Here is a 10,160-nt window from a genome sequence, read left to right on the forward strand (position 1 = left end):
TTCCTGTTCTCCAGAGTAGACAACTTAGGTGTCCTCAACCTCTCCTCACAGGACATGCCTTCCAGCCCTTTTACCAGCTTTGTTGCCTGCCTCTGGATGCTTTTAAGGACCTTAACACACTTTTTATATTGTGGAGCCCAGAATTACACACAGTATTCACGGCAAGGCCACATCAACACTAAATACAGTGCAATAATCACCTATTTTGACCAGCTGGCTATGCTGCATTTAATGCACCCCAACACGGAGTTTGCTCTCTTGGCTGCCAGGGCACACTGCTGGCTCATGTTGGGTCTACTGCCAACCAACACCCCCAGATGTCTTTCTGCAGAGGTGAAAGGAACTATCATAACACCACAAATTCTTCTATACATTTCTAAATAGTTATGAACCACCTATGATGACTCACAGAAACAGTTCATACTCTGTTCTGCTTAGCTGATGACACTCTGCACCCATCAGGATCATGTCCTTTGTGTGGGTTGGAAGTTAGAATGACTTTTTATAGCACTGCAGGTGTGCACAACTACACAGTCATTGGCAGGGTAAGGTAAACGTCTGTAGTTTTTGATAGAATCTCTTTGCAAAACACGAATGGCAGTGTAATCCCGTTATGTTGACAAAGCAGTTTTTTGATGCCTGTATTAACACTATTTCACATTAAAAATAATGCAACATTTGAATTACTTATTTCTTCTTTAACTTCTTATACTTCGTATGTCTGCTTTAATATTTTAGAAGTTTATGGCTTGTTTATACAGTAATTATTTTCTAACTGTCCGTTTTTCTACATGCATTTAGTTTCACAGTTTTTAACCTGCAGTTAAAGTACTCTGGTCTAATGCATTTTAAAATAATCTTTTATTTATTTATTTATTTATTTATTTATTTATTTTTCAGCATTGGTTCTACAGGTTAACATATAGCTACAGCTGTTGTTGAATTTATTAATTTTTCTATTTTTCTTTTTTTTTTTTGAATATTTTTTGTTAACTTTTTACTTCTCACTCATGAAACTACATTGTATTTGTAGAAGACAATCTCACTCTCCAGGTATTTATATAGACCTTATTTCTTTGTTTGTTTCTATAACTCTGTGTTCACAGAAACAAATGCCAATGCCTGGGAGGTTTCCAAATCATATAGCTCCATCAAAGGAGAAAGAAACATGGAGATTCTTGGAAGGTGGAGATTCCTTGAATGAATACAAGTAGACTGCAGAGAATTAACAGAACTATAATGATATACAGAATTCTGCATGCCTGCAGACAGATTGTGCTTATGGCTTCATGGGAGGATTATTTCTACTTTGGTTATGGGCTTGGGATATGACTACGCAAATGGAAATGCCCTGAGACAGAAAACTTCAGTGTAAACCTGAAAGTAAGAGTATCGGGGCATTTGTGCAACAACAAACAGCCTCCTCAGAAATAATTTGGTTTGTGCAGGGAAGAAATTACTCTGGTTTGGAACTAGAGAGATAAGGGATTAAAGGGTTAGATGGTCTAAAATCTGTTGGCCTAGGGACATGTAGAGTTTTTCCAGAATAACCTGTTTATAACTCCATTGCCTTAGAAATAAGGAAAATTACTTGGATAACATCTACAAGCTGGTAAAATCCTAACCCTTCAAATTTAACTGTAGAACTCCCATTGGAGTCAATGATACCAATATTTTCACTTAAGGATATACCAGGACAAGAATAACTATTAAAGCATGTCTTCTTAATGTATTACATTTCAGATTTCATTGGACCTCACACAAACATGACTGATGGAATAGCTTTAATTAGCTGTCAGAAATACATTTCCAACACGTTTTCAAGAAAATGTGCTTTCAAGCAAGCGTACATTTTTTTTTTTACATTTTTTGTTGCATATGATATTTGTGCAATGGTTTTTATCTATCAATATCTAAATGGGATTTTATTATTTTTAAGCTACTTCACTGAAGTAATGTTCTGAAGCTTTTAAATAACTTAAAATATATAAATGGAGGAAATCCTTGACTTCCTGCAGTCAACAGAAATTCCATTACTGATTTCAATAGGGGCAGAATATCGCTTTTCTTGCTTGAAGCATTATGCATTCTTTCAAACAAATGCTGAAAGGCTATTCCTATAACTTTCTACTCTTTTGTATTAGCATTTGTATCAAAGAGTATCTGAAAGATCATTAGCAGAAACAGCTCTGATCTCAATATATATTGCCTGTGAGTGTATGTAGTGTAATTTGTGTGCTAAATTTGAAATATTAAGTGCACAGTGTACGTTGAATTTTCACAGTATCACAGATTTCTAGGTTGGAAGAGACCTCAAGATCATCGAGTCCAACCTCCGACTTAACACTAAGTACTCCACTAAACCATATCGCTAAGCTCTACATCTAAACGTCTTTTAAAGACCTCCAGGGATGGTGACTCCACCACCTCCCTGGGCAGCCCATTCCAATGCTTAATATCCCTTTCGGTAAAGAAGTACTTCCTAACATCCAACCTAAAACTCCCCTGTCGCAACTTTCGCCCATTCCCCTCGTCCTGTCACCAGGCACGTAGGAGAACAGACCAACCCCCACCTCTTTACAGCCTCATTTAAGGTAACTGTAGAGAGCGATAAGGTCGCCCCTGAGCCTCCTCTTCTCCAGGCTGAACAAGCCCAGCTCCCTCAGACGCTCCTCGTAAGACTTGTTCTCCAGACCCCTCACCAGCTTGGTCGCCCTTCTCTGGACTCGCTTGAGCACGTCCATGTCCTTCCTGTAGCGAGGGGCCCAAAACTGAACACAGTACTCGAGGTGCGGCCTCACCAGAGCCGAGTACAGGGGCACAATCACTTCCCTAGACCTGCTGGCCACACTGCTTCTTATGCAGGCCAGGATGCTGTTGGCCTTCTTGGCCACCTGGGCACACTGCTGGCTCATATTCAGCCGACCATCAACCAATACTCCAAGGTCCCTCTCGGCCAGGCAGCTTTCCAGCCACTCATCTCCCAGCCTGTAGCTCTGCTTGGGGTTGTTGCGCCCCAGGTGCAGGACCCGGCACTTGGCCTTGTTGAACTTCATACAGTTGACCTCAGCCCATCGCTCCAGCCTATCCAGATCCTCCTGCAGAGCCTTCCTGCCCTCGAGCAGATCGACACACGCACTTAGCTTGGTGTCATCTGCAAACTTACTGAGGGTGCACTGGACGCCCTCATCCAGATCATCGATAAAGATATTAAAGAGGACCGGCCCCAGTACCGAGCCCTGGGGGACACCACTAGTAACCGGCCTCCAACCAGATTTGACTCCATTCACCACAACTCTCTGGGCCCGGCTATCCAGCCAGTTCCTAACCCAGCAAAGCGTACGCCAGTCCAAGCCCCGAGCAGCCAGTTTCTTGAGGAGAATGTTGTGGGGAACGGTGTCAAAAGCCTTACTGAGGTCAAGGTAAACCACATCCACAGCCTTTCCCTCATCCACCAAGCGCGTCACTTGGTCATAGAAGGAGATCAGGTTCGTCAAGCAGGACCTGCCTTTCATAAACCCATGCTGACTGGGCCTGATCGCCTGCTTGCCCTGCAAGTGCCGCGTGATGACCCTCAAGATAATCTGCTCCAGAATTTTCAGAAGAACTTCAAACTACTTATAAGGCTTTCCTTTGAAATTACTCGGATTTTTACTTTGACGTAATTTGGATCAGGGTTAAAAACAAGGCTGAGTGCTTTTGAAGATTCCAAACTATGACTAAGTTGGCATAGGATACAGCTCCATTCCCTTTGATGTTGATAAAAAAATCTTTTATTTACTTCAATGGAACTTGAACATGGGGTTGAATGGTGGTTATGTCACAAAATTTATAGTGGCTCAAAATTTTATAGGTATTGGAAGCTGAAGTTTTAGTGATTTGTAAGAGCTAAACAAAGGACAAAATGTTCTATATTCAGAGAATAACATTTTAAAAGCAATTCTATAGACTTCACTGGAATTCGTTATATCATATAATACTGTTGGATATGAGCAAGGTTATTAGAATCCGCTTCAAAGAGAGAAAAGAAAACAACATTTATCTTGTAAAGTGCACAGAAGTACTGACTATACCAGCCAACTGACAGTTTCTACCTGTTAAAAATATATAGTATTACACAGAGAAATGAATGACACAAGTATGAAATTAACATTTGCAAAGTTTTTTTTTTCTTTTTTTTAACCCAGAAACAGGGAGCCAAATAAATATTTAAAATATATAATGATTACTTTGCTCTTCTTAGTGCAGCTGAGAAAAGTTGCACGTACAACTGCAGCAGTTACAGATTATGGCTTGTAAAAATATAATGGAAGGAACACAGTCATTTAACCTCTTTTACTGCTTGTTGTTACATTATATAAGTTTCGAATAGGCAAGTTTCATGTATGTAAAAATTCATATAAAATTTCCATTAAACATGTTAAACTTATGAAAACATTGTCGTGTTCAAGATAATTGTTTTTCTTTATATATGAAGTCCATTTTAGCTGCTTACGAATTATTTAATTCAGTAAGTATACTTTTTTTTTGTGCCCATATATGAAATATAGCATTGTCTCTAATGCTCTACTAATGATGCTTTGTTTGCAAAATACTATAGGCTTAACTGACCTTCATTTAGATGACTTTGCATCCTTTCCTGCAATTTTCACACCTCCTGTGATGTGTAGGCTAAGACCTGCTTTGAGCTGGATTGAAGATGCACGCAGCATGGGTAACAAACAGGAGGAGCTGGAAGCCATTGTGCAGCAGGCAGGCTACGACTTGGTTGCCATCACGGAGACGTGGTGGGGCCGCTCCCACGACTGGAGTGCTGCAATGCCTGGCTATCGGCTCTTCAGGAGGGACAGGCAGCACAGAGGGGGTGGTGGCGTGGCTCTCTACATTAGAGAATCTTTTGATGTTGATGTTGTGGAACTCCAGGCTGGGAATGATAAGGTTGAATCCCTGTGGGTTAGGATCCACGGGAAGGCCGGCAAGGCTAGCTTCCTGGTCGGGGTCTGTTATAGACCGCCGAACCAGGATGAGGAGACGGATGAGGAGTTTTATAGGCAACTGACAGAAGTTGCAAAATCGTCGGCGCTTGTCCTCGTGGGGGACTTCAACTTCCCGGACATATCCTGGAAACACAACACGGCACAGAGAAAGCAGTCTAGGAGGTTTCTGGAGAGCGTGGGAGATAGCTTCCTGACACAGCTGGTCAGTGAACCTACCAGGGGTGGTGCCCCGCTAGACCTTCTCTTCACAAACAGAGAAGGACTGGTGGGAGATGTGGTGGTCGGAAGCTGTCTGGGGCAGAGTGACCACGAAATGGTAGAGTTCTCTATTCTTGGCGAGGCCAGGAAGGGGACCAGTAAAACTGCTGTCTTGGACTTCCGGAGGGCTGACTTTGAGCTGCTCAGGACGCTGGTTGGCCGAGTCCCTTGGGAGGCGGTTCTGAAGGGCAGAGGAGTCCAGGAAGGCTGGGCGCTCCTCAAGAAGGAAATCGTGATGGCACAGGAGTGGTCCGTCCCCACGTATCCAAAGACGAGCCGTCGTGGAAGAAGACCGGCCTGGCTCAACAGAGAGTTGCGGCTTGTGCTTAGCAGAAAAAAGAGGGTTTATAATCTTTGGAAAAAAGGGCGGGCCACTGAGGAGGACTACAAGGATGTAGCGAGGCTGTGCAGGGAGAAAATTAGAAAGGCCAAAGCTCATCTGGAGCTCAACCTGGCTACTGCCGTTAAAGACAACAAAAAATCCTTTTACAAATATATCAACGCGAAACGGAGGACTAAGGAGAATCTCCATCCTTTACTGGATGCGAGGGGAAACCTAGTTACTAAGGATGAGGAAAAGGCTGAGGTGCTTAATGCCGCCTTTGCCTCAGTCTTTAGCAGCAATACCGGTTGTTCTCTGGATACCCAGTGCCTTGAGCTGGTGGAAGGGGATGGGGAGCAGGACGTGGCCTTCGCTATCTATGAGGAAATGGTTGGCGACCTGCTACGGAGCTTGGATGTGTGCAAGTCGATGGGGCCGGATGGGATGCACCCGAGGGTACTGAAAGAACTGGCGGAGGAGCTGGCCGAGCCGCTTTCCATCATTTATCGGCAGTCCTGGCTATCGGGGGAGGTCCCAGTTGACTGGCGGCTAGCCAATGTGACGCCCATCTATAAGAAGGGCCGCAGGGCAGACCTGGGGAACTATAGGCCTGTCAGTTTGACCTCAGTGCCAGGAAAGCTTATGGAGCAGATTATCTTGAGGGTCATCACGCGGCACTTGCAGGGCAAGCAGGCGATCAGGCCCAGTCAGCATGGGTTTATGAAAGGCAGGTCCTGCTTGACGAACCTGATCTCCTTCTATGACCAAGTGACGCGCTTGGTGGATGAGGGAAAGGCTGTGGATGTGGTTTACCTTGACCTCAGTAAGGCTTTTGACACTGTTCCCCACAACATTCTCCTCAAGAAACTGGCTGCTCGGGGCTTGGACTGGCGTACGCTTTGCTGGGTTAGGAACTGGCTGGATAGCCGGGCCCAGAGAGTTGTGGTGAATGGAGTCAAATCTGGTTGGAGGCCGGTTACTAGTGGTGTCCCCCAGGGCTCAGTACTGGGGCCGGTCCTCTTTAATATCTTTATCGATGATCTGGATGAGGGCGTCCAGTGCACCCTCAGTAAGTTTGCAGATGACACCAAGCTAAGTGCGTGTGTCGATCTGCTCGAGGGCAGGAAGGCTCTGCAGGAGGATCTGGATAGGCTGGAGCGATGGGCTGAGGTCAACTGTATGAAGTTCAACGAGGCCAAGTGCCGGGTCCTGCACCTGGGGCGCAACAACCCCAAGCAGAGCTACAGGCTGGGAGATGAGTGGCTGGAAAGCTGCCTGGCCGAGAGGGACCTGGGAGTATTGGTTGATAGTCGGCTGAATATGAGCCAGCAGTGTGCCCAGGTGGCCAAGAAGGCCAACAGCATCCTGGCCTGCATAAGAAGCAGTGTGGCCAGCAGGTCTAGGGAAGTGATTGTGCCCCTGTACTCGGCTCTGGTGAGGCCGCACCTCGAGTACTGTGTTCAGTTTTGGGCCCCTCGCTACAGGAAGGACATGGACGTGCTCAAGCGAGTCCAGAGAAGGGCGACCAAGCTGGTGAGGGGTCTGGAGAACAAGTCTTACGAGGAGCGTCTGAGGGAGCTGGGCTTGTTCAGCCTGGAGAAGAGGAGGCTCAGGGGCGACCTTATCGCTCTCTACAGTTACCTTAAATGAGGCTGTAAAGAGGTGGGGGTTGGTCTGTTCTCCTACGTGCCTGGTGACAGGACGAGGGGGAATGGGCGAAAGTTGCGACAGGGGAGTTTTAGGTTGGATGTTAGGAAGTACTTCTTTACCGAAAGGGTTATTAAGCATTGGAATGGGCTGCCCAGGGAGGTGGTGGAGTCACCATCCCTGGAGGTCTTTAAAAGACGTTTAGATGTAGAGCTTAGCGATATGGTTTAGTGGAGTACTTAGTGTTAAGTCGGAGGTTGGACTCGATGATCTTGAGGTCTCTTCCAACCTAGAAATCTGTGATACTGTGAAGATTAGCCAATAAATGCCTTAAAAAGAAATATATACATACATTTTAATTCTTACCAACTTTTGTACATAGTAATTCAAATGATTCTGGTGAAATAGAGCAGAATTATCTTTACTTTGTAAAAGGGGAATTGATAAACATAGAATTATAGAACATCCTGAGTTGGAAGGGGCCCACATGGATCATGGAGTCCAACTCCTGGATCCACACAGGACCACCCAAAAACCAGACCATGTGTCTGACAGCGGTGTCCAAACGCTTCTTGAACTCCATCAGGCTCAGTGCTGTAACCACTGCCCTGGGGAGCCTATCCCAGTGCCGGACCACTGTCTTGGTGAAGAACCTTTCCCTAACACCCAGCCTGAACCTCCCCTGTCCCAGCCCCATGCCATTGCCTTGGGTCCTGTCGCTGTCCCCAGAGAGCAGAGCTCAGCGCCTGCCCCTCCGCTCCCCTCATGAGGAAGCTGCAGGTTGCCATGAGGCCTCCCCTCAGTCTCCTCTTCTCCAGGCTGAACAAACCGAGTGACTTCAGCTGCTCCTCATACGTAAGGAAGTTACCTGAATTTTGTGATCAGTTAAATTACCCAGGAGGAAAGACAGACTGTCTACTTTATCACTTCCTGCCCCAGACAGGATGAGTACATAATGGAGGTGTCTAAATGTAAGTTGGAGCATCACCAGGACCTTCAGGCACCTACATTTACACAGCCTTGCTAATTTTGAACCCCACGTTCCCCATGTGCCCCATTACCATTTAGCTTTTAGTGATTGAAAGTCAGCCTAGGCTTTGTCCAAATTTCCATGGAAGTGCAGTCTGCCAGGTCTGCTCAGAACACACAGGACACACTATACATAAATATATGAGTAAGTAAACAGCCATTGCCACCATGAAAGAACTTTTGCTGGATAACACTAGTTACTAGTTTCCCTACTTTTTTTGCATAATAACTGACTCTCCAACATACTTACCCAGAAAGTAAAACCCCTGCATTCAGTATCATCTTGACCTGTGAAGATTTAAATCAACTGCTCCCTGAACATTGCCCATATAACTCACACCTAAGGATTATGACTGTCAAATCCTACGCAAAGCTATTAGCAGCCAATATTTTATCATCTCCTCCCAGATCTTGTTGCCAGTCTTATGTCTTATTTGACAAATAATTACTTCTTATACAAATAAAGTATCTTATGATAAAGAATGCATGAATAAGGATATTGTGTTGACTGGTTGATAATATTTCCTTTCTGGTGGCTAGTGAGTCCCATACCTTTGGTCAACAGGATAATGATACTAAAGGTACTAAATTGCACTTTGCTGTTTGTTTTGCACTTTTTACACTGAGAAGTTCATTCATCACCCAGGTAACTAGTATGCTAGCAGAGCCAGAATAGCTACAGAAAGCACATCAGTGAGGAGTTGAGTTTAATGAAGGGCATGGATCACCTCATAATGCCTGTATAAGAATTATTGCACTGGCTTTGTCTCCTGTTTTGCAAAACATGGAATCAGGTGCTTTTTTACACAGTTTATTCATCGAATCTTTAATGTTAAGCACATGCCTTATTGCTTTGTTATATGGAAGTGATTGTGTGCAGCCCAGATCCTCTGCAAAAGCACGTATGCTGTGCAGGTCAAACATTTTTGGACAGTCACAGGCAATCTCTTCACCTCTCGCAAAATATAGGGCTCAAAGTCCCATGTGTTTTAACCACATTAGCTCAAAGAACTAGCTAAGATTGGCTGAGCATTCAGATCCCATGCAAATACTCCTTTGGAAGTGAAATTTCATAACAAACCAAGTGAAATTCAATGGATATCATCTTTGAAAAGACCATCTATTTGCAAAATCCAGTTTATTAATGTAATATATGTTCACTCAGTTCTTAAATGCTTGAAAAAAATGTTTTAAAACATTTTCTACAGTTTAAATCACATAGCATGTTTCCATTCCCTCCTTTCCTCTTAAAAAAGTGAAAATACATGTGGAGGGAAGAAACTGTAAGCACAAAGGAAAATGCAGTCTCCTATTGGCAACAGTTATCTTGGAGAAAGATTTGTGAATGTGATGGTTTTGTAAGATTTTAATGAAGTCAGAAACTGATAGCACCGGCTAGAGCCAGGCACGATGCAGGCAGGTGCTGAACAAGCTTCCCCAGCTCAGCCTCTGCCAATGCACGTCCCCCCGACCTGCAGCACTGCAGCTGTTCCTCTTCGTGCCAAGTTGTGTGGTGGTGGTTTGGGGATTTGGAAAAACACATTCTCTGCACAAATACATTTCAGGTCTCCAAAGGGCAGTGAATTAACCCACTGTATCACTTCCAGTGTAATGAATTTTTAAATTCCTCTTTCTAAGCACAAAAGCCTCCTTTTTTTTTTTTTTTTTTTCTCCTCCAGGGCACAGCAATGAGTACCCTTTTCATTCTTCCTTTAGCTCACTGCTACATTTTGATCTTTGCAGTTCAGCTGCAATACACTACTTTAAAAGATAAGCATACTTTCCTTATAGATAAAAGAAATAGAAAAATTTCTTTGAACTATATTTATTAAATTAACAAGGTGGGAGAGGAAATATTTTAATAATTCAGGGGCAGATTCTTTACTCTTTGAAGCAGTGATGAGCTC

The sequence above is a fragment of the Anser cygnoides genome, chromosome 3 (assembly GCF_040182565.1).
Source record: "Anser cygnoides isolate HZ-2024a breed goose chromosome 3, Taihu_goose_T2T_genome, whole genome shotgun sequence".
Lineage (NCBI taxonomy): Eukaryota > Metazoa > Chordata > Aves > Anseriformes > Anatidae > Anser > Anser cygnoides.